This window comes from Lygodium microphyllum, chromosome 16 (assembly GCF_053477565.2).
Source record: "Lygodium microphyllum isolate KBCC chromosome 16, Lygodium_microphyllum_v1.1.10, whole genome shotgun sequence".
Classification (NCBI taxonomy): domain Eukaryota; kingdom Viridiplantae; phylum Streptophyta; class Polypodiopsida; order Schizaeales; family Lygodiaceae; genus Lygodium; species Lygodium microphyllum.
The window spans coordinates 122,854,890-122,871,801 of NC_141150.1; the positions used below are offsets into that span (position 1 = coordinate 122,854,890).

Sequence of the window (16,912 nt, forward strand, 5' to 3'; positions counted from 1 at the left end):
TTGTAGGATATCTTTGAATGTAATGAGAAATCCCTTATTTCAAGATGTTTTGATGTCTCTTGCAAAGCCTGGGTTTTTTTTTTGGACTACAATAAGATGTGCACAGAGTACTTAGACAAAGTCAAAGGTGGACTTGAGCAAAGCTTGAAGCGCTTTGTCCTTGATTATGTACCTGCCTACGGATGCACCATAGCTATTGATGGATAGATAGATTGCAAGAAGAGGCCTCTAATAAATATCATGTGTATATGTCCAAGGGGGTCAATGTTTTTGGATGCAATAGATACATCTCTTAAAGAGAAAACCTCCATGTATATTTCAAAGATATATGAGAGGGCTATTGCACATGTTGGAGGACCTGTTAATGTCACATCTATAAAGACTGATAATGCCTCTAACTATAAAGGAGCAAGGATATAGGGAAAATGAGTTTTATTAAACTTACTTTAGTAGAGGCACATCATGTGGTTAAGTGCATCAGGGAGCATCAATTTACGTATGTACTCTTTCGCACAAGGTCGGAAAAAGTATTATGCATATTTTGTGCTACATGCTTTGCTACTGCTTATTATGTCCTTGAATGTTTATTGGAAGTGGGAGATGCATTGAGGGAAATAATTGTAGATGGACGATAGGTTGGATGGGTCACTAAGCATTAGATGCATGCACTTACAGCAACGAAATGCGCAGCAACAATCAGCTCAGATGCATTTTGGGTCAAGGTGGACAAAATTGTGAGTGTCACTAAGCCATTTGTAGAATTGCTAATAGTTGTGGACAGTGACAAATTTGTACTTGGTAAAGTATACTGGCTCATGTCTAAAGCAATACGCAAGGTAAAAGCATTTGAAAAATTGAAGCTTGTAGAGCGTAAAGAGATAGCCAATTGTGCAAAAAGACGATTGGCAATGATGCACACTCTCCTACATGGCGCTGCATTCATGCTAGATCCTTCGTTTCAATTGCATGATCAAACAAAGAATGATGAGGTGACTCGAAATTTCCACTTTGTGTGTGCCCAACTGTTTCCTGGGGAAGATGGAAAACGTGCATTTTATGGTCACATACGGTTTTTTGGTAGAGAGGGAAAGTTTAGTGACAAGTGGTGTTTAGATGCCATTATATGCTTAAGTCCACTTGTTTGGTGGAATGAGTATGGTTCTAATGAAGCAGAGCTTCAACATGTGGCAAGAAGGGTATTATCAGTGGCAACATCTTCAGGCAGTTGTGAGCAAAATTGGTCTGCATATGATTTCATTCATACTAAGAGGCGTAATCGTTTAAAAGCTTCAAGGGCAAGAGACTTAGTGTACTACTTTTGTAATATGCGACTGCTTCATAGGTCGTCATCAATTGCAACTCGTATTACACATGTAGAAGGGAAGCCACATCCAAAACGAATGCACGAGGTTGTTTCTAAAGACCAAGGTTCAGAGTCTGAGAATGAATGGGAGGTTGATTCAACTAATTCCGATGTGGATGATATAGTCCCTGCTATTGACAGAGTGAAGATTGTTGAGATATCGAGCTCCACTCGTGATACGCCAGGGTGACCGTTGTGTATTTATGTCACCGACTTGTCAGTTGCAGACGCGGTTGGTACACTGCCCATGAATAATAGCTACATGATAGCTATCCTTATCTATTCTAGTTCGTGGCTCAGTTAGTATGCCACCTTAGTTAGTTGAGTTTGGTTTGAGACCCATATATAGGGTTCTTCTATTTCTTTGTACTTGAGTTCTTTTGGCTTACACAACTAAGAAGAGGAAAACTGTTTTCAGCCTCCACCCTTGTGTGTATTCCCCCATTGTGCAAGCAAGAAAGCTTCAAGTGAGACTCCTTCCTTCTCTCCCACATTCTTGACATGGTATCAGAGCCTTGTTCGTGGTAAGGAGCTCAAGAAAGCAAGCCAAGCTCGCGGTGGTCTGGTAAGAGGAGCAGTGTTGCTTTCATTTTCTGTTTTGGGAGCAGATCTCTGCAGGTAGCACAGCCGGAAAGTGCAGGAGTGCATTGTCTCAGGTTGAGACGCCCTTCGCGGTGAAGCAAGAGGGCAGTATATGCTGCGGGATAGAGCTTTAGCTCTTGGCGACCTTGTTTTTTTTATTTGAGGCCATTTCGGGGCCTGTTTTGCAGACGGAAGTTTTCTGCACGCACTCAGGAAAAGGCTCAGTTTTATGCTGTGCAGCCACTGTTCTACAGGTCGGTGAAAAGTTACTGTAGAAATTGCATCGTATGCTTGTGCGCAGAGACATTGGGAGTTTCAGAACTATCCTTGGTTCCTGTTTATGCAAAATCGTCACTAGGAAGTGACTGTGTGGTCAAATACCACTTTCGCCAGTTTTGCAGATTTGCCCTTGTGAGGGTGAACCTGAGTTTTTGTAGTGACAGAATTTTTTGCAGCGTTCTGTAATGGCGTCTGACTCTCTTTCACAGATTGTAACTGAAAAGCTTGACAAGAACAACTTCCAGGCATGGAAGTTTAGAATGACGAATTTCCTTATGGGAAAAGGATATTGGGAATTTGTTGCAGGAAATGAAGAAGAACCAGTTCTTCCTGATGTTCCCAATCAACAGCAAATGCAGGCATTCAAAGCATGGCATGAGAGAGCTAGGAAAGTTATGTACTGGTTGTCAATCAGCATTTCAGACTCTATGATTGTGCATATTCAGGATGCAAGTACGCCAAAGGAGGCATGGGATACTCTGTCAAAGATGTATAGCACAAATACGCAAGCCAGGAAAATGCAGCTCAAGCAAGAGTTGCACAATGTGCAAAGAGAAAATATGAGCATCAACGACTACCACATGAAGGTGAAGAAGATTGCAGATGCACTTGCTTCCATTGGGTCACTAGTGGAAGATGATGATTTAGTTTCTGTGACCTTGAATGGTCTAGGAAAGGATTATGCACAGTTTCGGACATCCATTTCAGTTCGTGAAAGATTTCCTGATTTTGAGGAGTTGATTGCTCTTCTAATTTCTGAGGAACAGAGAAATGGTGGTGCATCTTCTTCAGGAGGAACTTCAAAAGAAGCTGTCTTCTACTCAAATGCTGGAAGAGGTAGAGGCAGAGGTAGAGGAGGCCGATTTGGAGGCCGTGGTAGAAATCAGAATATGCAGCAAACTCAAGAAAACCAGTCCTATGGAGGAGGACGTGGTAACTCTAGAGGCAGGGGGAGCCAAAGAGGTCGTGGTGGATGGCGAAGAGGTCAAAATGCAAACAGTAATGTTGAATGCTACTACTGTGGTAAAATGGGTCATATGGCTAAAGACTGCTATAAAAAGCAGAATGACATCATGAATGGAAAACTGCAACAAGGGAATTATGCATCTTCTAACAGACAGGGTGATGACAGAAATGAACATTTGTTCATGGTGCAGCACATGAACAATTCTGTGACAAGTACAGAAGAAAGCAATGATGTATGGTATGTTGACTCAGGTGCATCAAACCACATGACAGGTCATGCAGAATGGATGGAGGATGCAAGGAAAATGGAAAAACCAGGATTTGTGGAGACTGGTGATGATACTGCACATCCTATTGTGCAGATTGGAAAAATTCCCTTGTCTATGCAGGATGGGAAAAAGAAATACCTGTCTGATGTATTTCATGTCCCGAATATCACTAAGAATCTAGTTTCTGTCGGTCAAATGGTTGAGCAGGGCTTGCAGGTCAGATTTAATCCTCATGGATGCTTTGTTGAGGATATGAAAAATAAAGGTCGCTTGATAGCAAAAGGAAAGAAGAAGGGCAGAATGTTTACGTTGGATGCAGACATGTCTGAATTGAGTGCAGCAATGTTTGCACATGGGACTAGTGTAGTTGCAGATATTGATATCTGGCATAAACGCATTGGTCATGTTAATGTACAGCGACTTAAATCAATGCAGGCCCAAAATATTGTTGCAGGATTGCCAAAATTCAAGGTTGCAGAAATGCATAAGGTATGTGAAGCCTGTCAGTTTGGAAAACAGGCAAGGAAACCATTTCCTAGACATGTTCAAGAGAGTGAGAAGCCATTGGAATTAATCCACTCTGATGTGTGGACTACTAAAGCTGCATCTATTGGAGGCTGTCATTATTTTGTCAATTTTATTGATGACTATAGCAGAAAAGTTTGGGTGTATTTTATGAAAAAGAAAAGTGAAGTTTTTGGGCATTTCAAAACCCTTAAAGCTATGGCTGAAAAAGAAACAGGTCTGCAAATAAAATGCCTAAGGTCAGATGGAGGGGGAGAGTACCTCTCAAATGAGTTTACAAAGTTCTTGCAGGAGCATGGCATAAAGCAGCAATATTCATGCAGTTATACCCCACAAAAAAATGGAATTGCAGAAAGGAAAAACAGGCATATTGGAGAGGTATCTCGTGCCATGCTCAATGAAAAAGACTTGCCAGATTTTTATTGGGCTGAAGCAGTTGCTACAGCAGTCTACATAATGAACAGGACTCCCACTGTAGCAATACATGGAATGACTCCAGAGGAGAGGTATACTGGTAGGAAACCAGATATTTCTCATTTGAAAATTTTTGGTTGCATTGCCTATGTACATGTGCCAGATGAGCTGAGATCCAAGTTGGATCCAAAAGCTGAGAAGTGCATCTTTATTGGTTACTCTCTGCAGCAAAAAGGGTATAGATGCTATAACCCTTCTACTCGTAAGTTTACAGTGAGCAGAGATGTTGTTTTTGATGAGATGAGTAGCTGGTATAAACCAGTAAATGTGATTGATGATGTAGATGCACAAAATGGTAATGCTGCACAGAATTCACAGCAGCAGTCACAAAATATTAGTGGACCTGGAGCGTCCTCTAGCAGTGGTTCACATTCTTCGCCATGGACAGGCAGATTGAGATCAGGAGAATCTTCTCACAGCAATGCAGATAGTGGTATGCAGGTATCACGAAAAGGAAAAGAGAAGGTTGATCAGCCCATGTTTGATGTGAATGCAGGTCACTCTTATGTGGATGGTGAATCCAGTGGCTCAGAGCAGAGCATTGATGATGAGTTGGGTATTCCCTCTATTGTTACACCTGGAGTAAGGAAGACCAGGGATGTTTTGAGAGCACCTAGGAGTGAACCTACTTTGCGCAGGTCTACGAGAGCTAGGTATCCTGTGGATAGGCTGAAATATGATGGATTTACACCCATTCACTATGCATATATGGTCAAAGTAATACAGGAACCAGAACCCACTTCTTTTGAGGAAGCCATGGGAAAAGAAAAATGGGAGAAAGCCATGGATGAAGAAATGGATGCCTTGGAAGCAAATGCTACATGGGAATTGGTACCTTTACCTAAAGGTAAGAATGCAATTGGCTGTAAGTGGGTTTATAAGGTGAAACACAATGCAGATGGTTTTGTGAACAGATACAAGGCAAGATTAGTAGTCAAGGGGTATGCACAAACATATGGAATTGACTATGAAGAAACATTCAGTCCGGTTGCAAGGATGGCAACCGTAAGAGCAGTCATTGCTATGGCTGCATCAAAGGGATGGTCTTTACATCAAATGGATGTAAAGAATGCCTTCTTGCATGGTGATTTGCAAGAAGAGGTCTATATGGAGCAGCCACCAGGTTATGTGCATGCTGTTCATCCTGAGTTTGTTTGCAGGTTGAAGAAAGCTTTGTATGGTTTGAAGCAAGCACCTAGAGCATGGTCTGACAAGATAGGACAGTATCTTGTCACTATTGGCTTTCAGATTTCCAAGGCAGATTTCTCACTTTATGTGAGAAAAACAGAGAAAGGTATTATGCTGCTTGTCATTTATGTTGATGATTTGATTATGACAGGTGATAGTGATGAAGATATCCTTCATGTGAAAATGCTATTGAAGCAGAAGTTTGAGATGAAGGATTTGGGAGAGCTGCGTTATTTCTTGGGCATTGAGGTGATTAGATCACCAAGTGGGATACAGCTCTTGCAGAGGCAGTATGGATTGGACATGCTGTCCAAATATGGGATGACAGGCTGTAAGCCTATTTCAGTTCCTTTGGAGCAGAATGTGAAGCTGAGCACAGATGCAGGTGAGCTTCTGGAAGACTCTACTATGTACAGACGCATAGTAGGAAGTTTGATTTATATGACTATTACCAGGCCAGATTTGAGCTATGATGTTGGATTGGTAAGTCAGTTTATGCAGGCTCCAAGGAAACCACATTTGGATGCGGCTAGACGCATACTCAGGTATGTGAAGTTCACATTGCAGTATGGACTATTTTATGAGACTGGGGTTCAGATACAGTTGCATGGATACACTGATGCTGATTGGGCTGGTAGTATTTCTGATAGACGATCTACCAGTGGATATGTGTTCTCTTTTGGGAGTGCTGCAGTCACTTGGAGCAGCAAGAAACAGCCTACAGTTGCCTTGTCGAGCACAGAGGCTGAGTACAGGGGTGCAGCAATGGCTGCATGTGAGGTAGCTTGGTTGCATAAGCTACTTTATGATATGCATCAGTCTACAGATGGGCCAGTTGTCATTTATTGTGACAACATGAGTAGTATACACTTGGCAAATAACCCAGTCTATCATGCTAGAACAAAGCACATTGAGGTGCATTATCACTATGTGCGAGAGAGGGTTTTACTAGGTCTTATTGATCTAGTTTATGTCAGCACAGAGGATCAGGTAGCTGACATATTTACGAAGGCATTGGGTGTAGAGAAGCTGCGCAAGTTCAGAGACCTGCTTGGTGTGCAAGAATTGGGATTGAGCTCGAGGGGGAGTGTTGAGATATCGAGCTCCACTCGTGATACGCCAAGGTGACCGTTGTGTATTTATGTCACCGACTTGTCAGTTGCAGACGCGGTTGGTACACCGCCCATGAATAATAGCTACATGATAGCTATCCTTATCTATTCTAGTTCGTGGCTCAGTTAGTATGCCACCTTAGTTAGTTGAGTTTGGTTTGAGACCCATATATAGGGTTCTTCTATTTCTTTGTACTTGAGTTCTTTTGGCTTACACAACTAAGAAGAGGAAAACTGTTTTCAGCCTCCACCCTTGTGTGTATTCCCCCATTGTGCAAGCAAGAAAGCTTCAAGTGAGACTCCTTCCTTCTCTCCCACATTCTTGACAAAGATAACATAACATGCATTAAAGACTAAAAAAACATAGCAGGGGAAAAGAATAGTATAAACGATACATTAGACAGAATCTCAAAATTATATTCCATGTATCAAGTCTTGAAATTGAATACCAAGATATATAAAAAGTTGTCTATATATCAACAAGTCTTAATCCAAATTTACAAAATCATGAGTTTGTGTGAGCTTATCAACTGCAAAAGTGTCGCCAATTATAGGAGGTGGAGGAGCATGTGCATCCTCATATCTCTTGCATACTCCTTTTAGTCGTTGATTCTCTAACTCCATTTCAACTATTCTCAACTCTAGCTCATGGACGTGAGTTACCATGGTGTCTACGGTGAGTCCTTGTGTCACTAAAGTCATGCCTTCGGCTGCAAAATTCGTTAAGATGTCGTGGTCGTTGGTGGTGAGTACCATAGGCTTTGTCCGCTTCAATTCTATGCCCATCTCTCTTGCCGCTTTCGATCGACGGGATGACCCATGCCAACGCCAGCGTTCTTGGCTCTTTGCTGCCACATAACTTGCCTTCCTAATATGTCCTGGAAATATACTTGTTGAACAAAGTATATTGCCACTTGTCCATTATTAGGTTCAGCCTGATGGTTCTCCACAAATCTTTGATATAGTGTGCATGATAATCCTATGTGTTGAAGCTCTGATAGCTTCATTGGATATTTGCGCTTTGGGTCTCTTTGTCTACTGTGATCTGTCGATCTAAATAAAACATTTCTGACAAATTCTATTGGGCAAAGAAACTTCACTCCATCGAGGTCAAGAGGAGGGCCAACCAAGTCGTTTCTTGGTTTGGCCCAAGTGACATGAAACAAAATGTGTGTATATGGTTTCACTATGAAGGGGATTGGAATTGATTGGAGTTTGAATTCTCTTGTATATGCGTGTTCAGTCTCAGTGTCACTCTTGTGAGGGAGATGTGTTCTCCATGCATCCTAACTTAGCACTTAGCTTTATTTTTTCTATGATGATTATATCAAGGATTGTATCAAGCAAGGAAAGCTTCTCTTTGGCCCACACAAAGAACATGAACAAGATACCAAGGATTGAGCCAAAGAAGAAGTGGGTACAAAACACACACGCAAGCAAAGAAAGATCCTCTATGGCCTTTCTCGGAGAGAATCTCAATCCTTTTCGGTGATGAGGAGACTAAGAGGTGAGATTCCATATTGTTCCTAGGTGCTCGGGTAGTGTTTGAGAGTGGCATGAGAGTGTGAGTTTTTCCTCTCATCCTACTAAGCCCCTGTGATTGAATCTTGGTGCCTAGAGCAATTCTCAAGTTGTGTATTTTTCACGTCTCTTTATTGTTTTGGGTGTTGGTGACATGGTGAATGTTCAAGGACAATTTAGCTCTGGTCCTTGTTTTGTTTTTTCTTTGTTCGAGCTATAGTTGGCGATGACCATGTTTGGTTGTTGTTCATTCCAAGGCTCTTGAAAGGACTATTTATAGAGGTGGTTCTCTTTCTCTCAGGCCTTCTCACAATGTCTCAAGGGCCGGTTCGCTATCTGTAGACCCTCTATATCACATGTGTTAAAGGCGTATTTTTAAAACCCCTTCTCTATGAGTTTTAAATTATTAAAACACACTCTATTTCTATTCAATATGTAAATGCCCCCTTTAAAATGGAAGCCTTTTGTAAGTAAATAATATGCAAAAAAGGATTTTAAAAACCAGTGACCCCCCCATAGTGCTAGAGAAACTATATCATGAGAACAAACCCGATTTGGTACACCGATGATTGGTGTACTGTGTGTGTGTGTGCATGCATGTGGGTGTGTGTGCTTGCAAGTGTTCTAGCTCTCTCTCTCCTCCAATGTTTTCAATTAAGTAGCAACATGGTGATATTTTTAAGAACATAACCATAAATAGCACATAGATAATGCTTTTGTAAGGATGGTGTGTTGTACTGTGTGTTTGTGCACACATGTGGGTGTGTGTGCTTGCAAGTGTTCTAGCTCTCTCTCTCCTGCAATGTATTCAATTAAGTAGCAACATGGTGAGATTTTTAAGAACATAAGAACATAACCATAAATAGCACATAGATAATGCTTTGGTAGAGATCGTCTGGCACATGTCTCTGCCAATACTATAAGGTCGCTGTGTGTGTGTGGGGGTCTCGCTCTCTCTCTCTTTCACACACACACCCCCTCTCTCTAACTGGATTGGTGTTTATGCTTGTGTTGTAACTGGATTGGGCCCAGGTGTTATATAGCTAAATAAAACAATGGCCACCTCTCATCGTCTGCAATCTTTCTCTCTTTCTCTCTCTCTGTCTCTCTTTCTCTCATCCCACGTTTGTTTCTACGATTCTAAACTCACCAAATTTACGTGTCTAGACTTATGTAGTTACGGTATTTCTAGTATTCGCACGTCTAGGCTTATGTAGTTACGGCATTTCTAGTATTCACACATCTGTGCTTGAATATATCCATCATTTCTAGTAGACTCATGCACTTACCATGTATCATTTCTAGTTGAATTTATATGCTTAAGTTCTTCATGGTGGGCTTCTCCCATTCTTCTCGCAAATAAAAATATGCTCTCTCTCTCTCTCTCTCTCTCTCTCTCTCTCATCCCACATTTGTTTCTAGGAATCTAAACTCACTAGATTTACGTGTCTAGACTTATGTAGTTACGGTATTTCTAGTATTCGCATGTCTAGACTTATGTAGTTACGACATTTCTAGTATTCGCACGTCTGTGCTTGAATATATCCACCATTTCTACTAGACTCATGCACTTACTATGCATCATTTCTAGTTGAATTTATATGCTTAAATTCTTCATCGTGGGCTTCTCCCATTCTTCTCCCAAATAAAAATATGGTTGCATGTGCTTCTTAATAGATTACTATGCACTTAACCAGATAATGGCGAGAAATAAGTACCAAATGCCAAGCATGGATGGGCTTTTTTTTTAAAAAAAATTCTAGCAACACTTATGATGTTGATGGATAAAGTTTTAGGTTCATATTTGGGAAAAAATATAGTAGTTCTCCTTAATGATATAATGATTTATAATAAACAAAAAATAGAACACCTAGAGTACTTAATATGTGCTATATTCAATTTCCTCAAGAAGATCAAAGTATTTGGGAAGGAATCTAAATTTTGATTTTTCACTCAAAAGATCCATTACTTGAACCATATCATAACCACAAATGCTACAAAGATGAGTCTTCATAAGAGCGATGCCATTATGAGGTGGTGGTGAGAGTCTAAAATCTCAAGGGCCTCTATTGCCATGTAGTCTATTGTGTAGACACTATCCTAATCGTATTTGTTCCTAAGGAAATGACCTTTGCCAACCTAATTGGTGCATGGAGGCTTCACTCACAATGGAGTATAGGTCTTGTGATTCAAGCTCTTGGAGTGGCCCTCCTTGATGCTTGGTTTGGAGAAGAAGAGCTTGAAGGAAGCTCCTTCTAATCCTATCACTTCCTTTTCACTACACAAGTATGGTTCAAGCACATGGGCAAGAACACTTGCGGGCTCTCAATGCAATGCATAGCTAGCCCTAATGTAAACCCTACACTAGGCTCAAGCACACACACGTGCATTCAAGCTCAAGCAAACACTCATGCATTCACACAAGCAAGAAGATAGAGAGAGAGAGAGAGAGAGAGAGAGAGAGAGAGAGAGAGAGAGAGAGAGAGAAATAGACATGCCTTAGCATAAACATAAGCAATAGAGAGAGAGAGAGAGAGAGCAATAGACATGCTTTAGCATAAACATAAGCAATAGATTATTCCTCCTTAACCAAGACAAGCTCATGAGAGTAGAGAGCTCTCACAAGTATGCTTCTTCACTCTCCACAAGAGGGAGTTGAGAAAGGAGCAAAAAAGGATGGGTTTTACACGAGCACTCACTTATATAGGAGTTTTGGCCAAAAATTAGGTCTTGTCCAAAACTAGCCATAACTCAAGTTTCTTCTAATTTGAGTGCTATCAAGGCTAGTTCTAGCTAAATTCATGGGCGGGAGTTCAGATGATTGGGAAGTTACAAAGTGAAACTCATACGAGCCCGAAGATATTACCATGTGGATATATTCGCAAGGTTTGGCAAGATTTTAGATTAGTCACCCAAAATGTCAAAAAACTGTAAAACATGCCTTGAGTGATCATTTTTCGATGAAGATCCTTGTAAACTTAGGGTGTAGGTTTACGTTCCCCCCTACCACACTACATTCCATCCTCGAAAATGGTAGTTAGAAGAAGTGGTAGTGCTAGTGGTGATTGTGGCCAGCTCTGGGAAACCTCTTCTTATCTTTGTTATTAGTCACGGTAAATGTCGTAATAATTATCGTATTTGATAGGAGAATAGGTAAAAAAGATGAAAAAATTGTGAAAAAGAAGTCCCTTATGTGTCCCATTCAAGTTCTCCCAAACAGATGAGGCGTGGCAAGTTAGTGGCGATTTCACATTTGATGTGAATGGGAACACAGGCAGTGGTGAGGATGTCAGAAAGTAGGGGGATTGTTTTTTGCAAAGTGCACATATTTCTTGATGGATCTTGATAGCTATGGCCCTGTATTAGCCATCTCGAGCTCTAGTCACTCTAGCATCTATTGTGCTGGTGATGCGATTGAACTCATCTTGCAAGTTTTCAATGAGAAGTTGATCAGCTTGCAACCTATGCGTAATTTGCTCTAGCCTTAGAAATTTGTGTGAGAATGTAGTGTTTGCTTCATAGCAACTGTACTTTTCATTACTGACATGTTGTTGTAAGAGCACTCCAAGCACACTAATGTGGAACTTGTTGAACCATGCATCTAGCCGAGGGTTTTCCATAATGGTTATAAGGCTGTTTGGAGAAAATTTGACAAGATTTCGGAAGCACTAGTTGTTTACACTTTTTGGACCTGTTTTGGGTTAGTATTGAGTGTCTAGGTCTCTTCTGCAAGTGTGGTGCATGTACACACATAATATAACATAGTGGAAAGAATTGGTTTCATACCTAAGGTGTGTATACTCTTTGAAACACCATATGAGTGTGTGGTCTGTTGCATGCACAGCCAAAACCAAATCTCACACAATCCTGTATATGATGTTTTTATCTCAAACTGGTGATGACTTGATATACCCCCCTAATCTATATGCTAAGAGGAACCTATGGCTGAAGTATGAAGGGAAATGGAGTTTTTTATGAGTGGCTATGACCTCTCATAGTTCTCGCACACACACACAACACATATGATGCACATGGTCACTCAAAACATGCATAGAGCACATCAACGCATAGTTAACACATAGGAGTACACACATGTAAAAGCAATAAACCTAATTCTTTCTCATTTGCATGCAAAAATTGATGGAAAATCACACGACTCTCTTTGATGAGAGCTCCTTTAGTTGTTGCATTTAAAAAATTCTCCTCAACAAAGCAAACTGGGCGGCCTCTATGCCTAGCCCATGACCAAAAATTTACAAGTATAAAAACCCACTTCCTAGGCTCACCAGGTTCAATAATCTACAAATTGGAAACAAAATCGGTTGTCCCAGTATAGTTACAAAGATAGTTTTATACAAAAGATGGTTGGCCCTGCTGATCCCCAAAAATAATTTGGTCGCCCCAAAACTTGGCGGAACACAAGTATATTGTTCCACGACTAGGATGCATTCAATTGTAGGAGTCTGGCACAAGGTTGTAGTAATCAACACACATCAACACAATCAACTGCACACCAAACTTGAAGTACGGCTAAATGCCTTAGGTATCCATCAAGATGGCTATTTGATGTCTTGGCAACTTGTCTATCAAGCTCCTTCTCTGGTGGTTGATCAATGGAATCAAAAAAAGCACTAGAATTAGGGTTAACCATGATGGCTACACTAGCACTAGAAGGCATACCTAGGTCTACACACATAATAAAACATAGTGGAAAGATTTGGTTTCATACCTAAGGTGTGTATACGCTTTGAAACACAATATGAGTGTGTGGTGTGCTTCATGCACATCCAAAACCAAATCTAACACAATCGTGTATATGATGCTTTTGTCTCAAAATGGTGATGACTTGATATACCCCCCTAATCTATATGCTGAGAGGATTGTATGGTTGAAGTATCAAGGGAAATGGAGTTTTCTATGAGTGGCTATGACCTCTCATAGTTCTTGCACACACACGACACATATGATGCACATGGTCACTCAAAACATGCATAGAGCACATCAACGCATAGGAGTACACACATGTAAAAGCAATAAACCTAATTCTTACTCGTTTGCATGTAGGAATTGATGAAAATCACATGACTCTCTTTGATGAGAGCTCCTTTAGTTCTTGCATTCAAAAAAGTCTCCTCCACAAAGCAAACTAGGCGGCCTATATGCCCACATCCCATGACCAAAAATCTACATATATAAAAACCAACTTCCTAGGCTCAACAGGCTCAATAATCTACAAATTGGAAACCAAATTGGTCCTAATATAGTTACAAAGATGGTTGGCCCTGCTGATCCCCAAAAATAATTTGGTCACCCCAAAACTTATCGGAACACAAGTATATTGTTCCACGACCATGATGCATTCAATTGTAGGAGTCTTGTCATAATCAACACAATGAATTGCACACCAAACTTGAAGTACTACTCAATGCCTAGGTATCCATCAAGACAGCTCTTTGATGTCCTAGTAACCTATCTATCAAGCTCCTTCTTTGGTGGTTGATCAATGGAAGCAAGTATTAGAAGTAGGGTCAACGATGATGGCTACACTAGTGCTAGATGGTATATCTAGGTCCATGATCTCTATAATTCCTCTCTGTCTCTCTCTCTATCTTTTTATGTTTCTCTCTCTTTCTTTCTCTCACTCTTTTTGTTTCATTATCTTCCTCTATCTCTCACTCTTCTTTTTTCTTATAGTTTTCTAGCCATGTGGCCAAAGGGTCATAGGGTATTCTCTCTCTCTCTCTCTCTCTCTCTTTCTATCTAGCTTTTTTTGTATCTCTTTCTCTATCTCTATCTCTTCTTCTTTTTTCATTCTCTCCCCTCTCTCTCTCTCTTCTCTCTTTATCTTCTTGAGTCTTACAATTTTCTAGTCCTATTGCCAAAGGGTCATAGGGTTCTCTCTCTCTCTCTCTCTCTCTCGTTTCATTCTCTCTCTGTCTCTCTTCTTGAGTCTTACAATTTTCTATCCCTATGGCCAAGGGGTCATATGGTATTCTCTTTCTATCTATATCTATGTCTCTGCCTCTCTCTCCCCTTGTCTCTCTTTCTCTAAACCTAGGGTGCGGGTTCACACTACATTCTGTCCTCAAAATGGAGATTGAAAGAAGAGGTAGTGCTCATGGTGATTGTGGCCAGCTCTAGGGAACCTCTTCTTATCTTTCTTATTTGTCACGGTAAATGTCCTAATAATTATCATAGTTGATAGGAGAATAGGTAAAAAAAGATGACAAATTTGTGGAAAAGAAGGCCCCATTAGGAAAAGTTTGGACCTCAAAAGGGCCCTTTAGATTAAGGGGTGATTATGAATGGGCCAATAGGAAGAGGATGGTGGTAACAATTGGGGCCCTCCACAGAGTAGGGGGAAGTCTACTTTTCCAGCCTCATTATGTCTTTGTCCCTAGAGAGAAGGAAGGGGGGTAGGGGGTGGGGTTAGGTGGGGTGGGGGGTAGGGGGTAGGGGTAGGGGGTAGGGGGTAGGGGGAGTGGGGGGTTATTAAATGCATGCACTTTTAGCCCCACCAAAAAATCTTGTGCATAATAAAACCCTAGTTTTTTAAAAAAATGAAACTTTTTTAAAACTTCACTTTTTCCCTCTAAAACTCCCTCCCAACCTATACTATGGTCAAAAAAGCATTTCCTATCTCTAGTATCCCTCTCCCAAGCTCCCTTTGATTGCAAGTAAACTTTTTGTTAGTCCACATCCTCTCCTTCCCATTTTCTCTCTCTAAACCTCTCAAGCTTTCCATTGCTAAGAATCATCATCTCCCCTGCACCCTAAGCCCTCCATTGCTTCTCCACACTCAAGCTCTCCAAGTTTCCAAGTGCACCATCCCTCCCAAGCTCTCTGTTGCTTCTCCACTCTTAAGCTCTCTCAAGCTCTCCTAGCTTACAAGTGCACCATCCCTCCCAAGCTCTCCGTTGCTTATCCACTCTCAAGCTCTCCATTAGTGCACCTAATCTAAGGCTCCCATGGTCTCGATTGATGCATACATCTCAACCTCTCCTTTGGTGCACCTCACCAAAGCTCTCCATCAAAACTCTCTCCATCAGCTCTCTCTCAAGCTATCCATTGCTGCCACAACCTACACTTCACCAAACCTCTTAGAAGCTCGCATTAGCTTTCTCAAGCCATACTAGCTCCCCCCTTCCTCCATTCAAATGACCACCCCGTGCACACACCATCAATGACCAAAAGACGAGATTGAAGAACTTGTGTTGCATAACACACAGAACAATGGTGGAGAATGGGTAGCAACAAGGTTCGAGAGAGGCTCTTGGGTTTACATGCAACCCACAGCGATTAGCCCTTATCATGTGCGGCAACGCAATGTATTAGACCGACATTGGAAAGGGAGGCTTCTTGGTTTCAAGGAGAAGAAATGTGCGGAGTGGTGGTGATTGTCCATTGGATTATCGGACATACATGAACGTAATAACATTTGACAGAGGGCATTCTCTACGAATTGTAGGTTTCTTGTTTTGTGTATCACATTGTTGCTCTTCAACTTCAATATAAATCATTGCATGCTTACTTTGGTGCTTTTGTAGTCATCTTCCCCTCAAGTCTCGTTGAAGAGCAACCTCTCCAAAGTCTATCGGGTACATTCACATCGATTCATACGAGCATTGGGGAGGTGATGTTCGCTGGAATTCCTCCATCACAGCTCAATCAGAGGAGGGTATTCTTTTATTCGCATACGTATATTATTCCTAAGAAAGCGGGAGAGTATGGTAAACTCGAACCTCTCTCACCACCTGATCTTCATAGCTTCGAATGGCCCTAATTAGATGCTTGGTCAGCGTTTGCCTTCAAGCATAAGACCAGTATGGATATTTGTTCATCAATGAAGTTTGGAACAACGTCTAGATCTCTGGGTTTGAGTTGGTGTTGCGCAATCCATGTCTTTGTGCACATTTTTCATGACCTTCCATTCAGCCAAACTACTACTATGTTTGTATACAAGGAGGTTGAATTTGAGCTTTTTGAGGCATTACTTGGTGAGAAATGTGCAATTGTGGAGCAAGGACTGCACAATAGGTACACTTATAGATGCAACATGGGGCAAAATATTAGCATAAGATACCTAAGATCTCGCACAACATTGTATATTCGCTTTCATTATGAGCATTGGATGCTTAAAAAGGGTAAATGGATTCCTCTACAGCTTAACAAGGGCGAGATATTACCTGTTTTTCTCCATGATTTGGATAAAGCATGCAACCTTTGAATGGATGAATGTGTTAACCCCAATACGAAGAAAGCAAGAAGAAGTGGAAAAGACACAGGGCAAAGGCAGAAAAAAGGTAGCCCGACTGAAGGAAGAAAATGAGAAAAAGCCAAAAGCACAAGGGCAACCTTAAAATTCCAAGGCAAAGGCAAAAGGGGAAAAGCGCATTTTAAAATAAAAAGGCGCACCCTAAAATCTTGTAAAAGAGCGCGGGGCTCTCACCCGTGCAATTTGTAAATGTAGACGGGCGGTGGAAAGGAAGCTAGATAGAAGGACAATGGGAAAAAGGGCCTAGGCTATGGCCGGCCATGTAAAAAGGGGAAAAGGGGATGACCGCCCAAAAGGGATTTAGGGTTTTGTAAAAAGGCCAAAAGCACAAGGGCAACCTTAAAAGTCCAAGGCAAAG

The 16,912-nt window shown here is 41.2% G+C and overlaps 1 pseudogene; it reads left to right on the top strand.

Moving 5' to 3' along the window:
* Positions 1 to 659: 659 nt before the first annotated feature.
* LOC148023347 (uncharacterized) lies at positions 660 to 16,506 on the top strand (annotated as a pseudogene).
* The last annotated feature ends 406 nt before the right edge of the window (positions 16,507 to 16,912 follow it).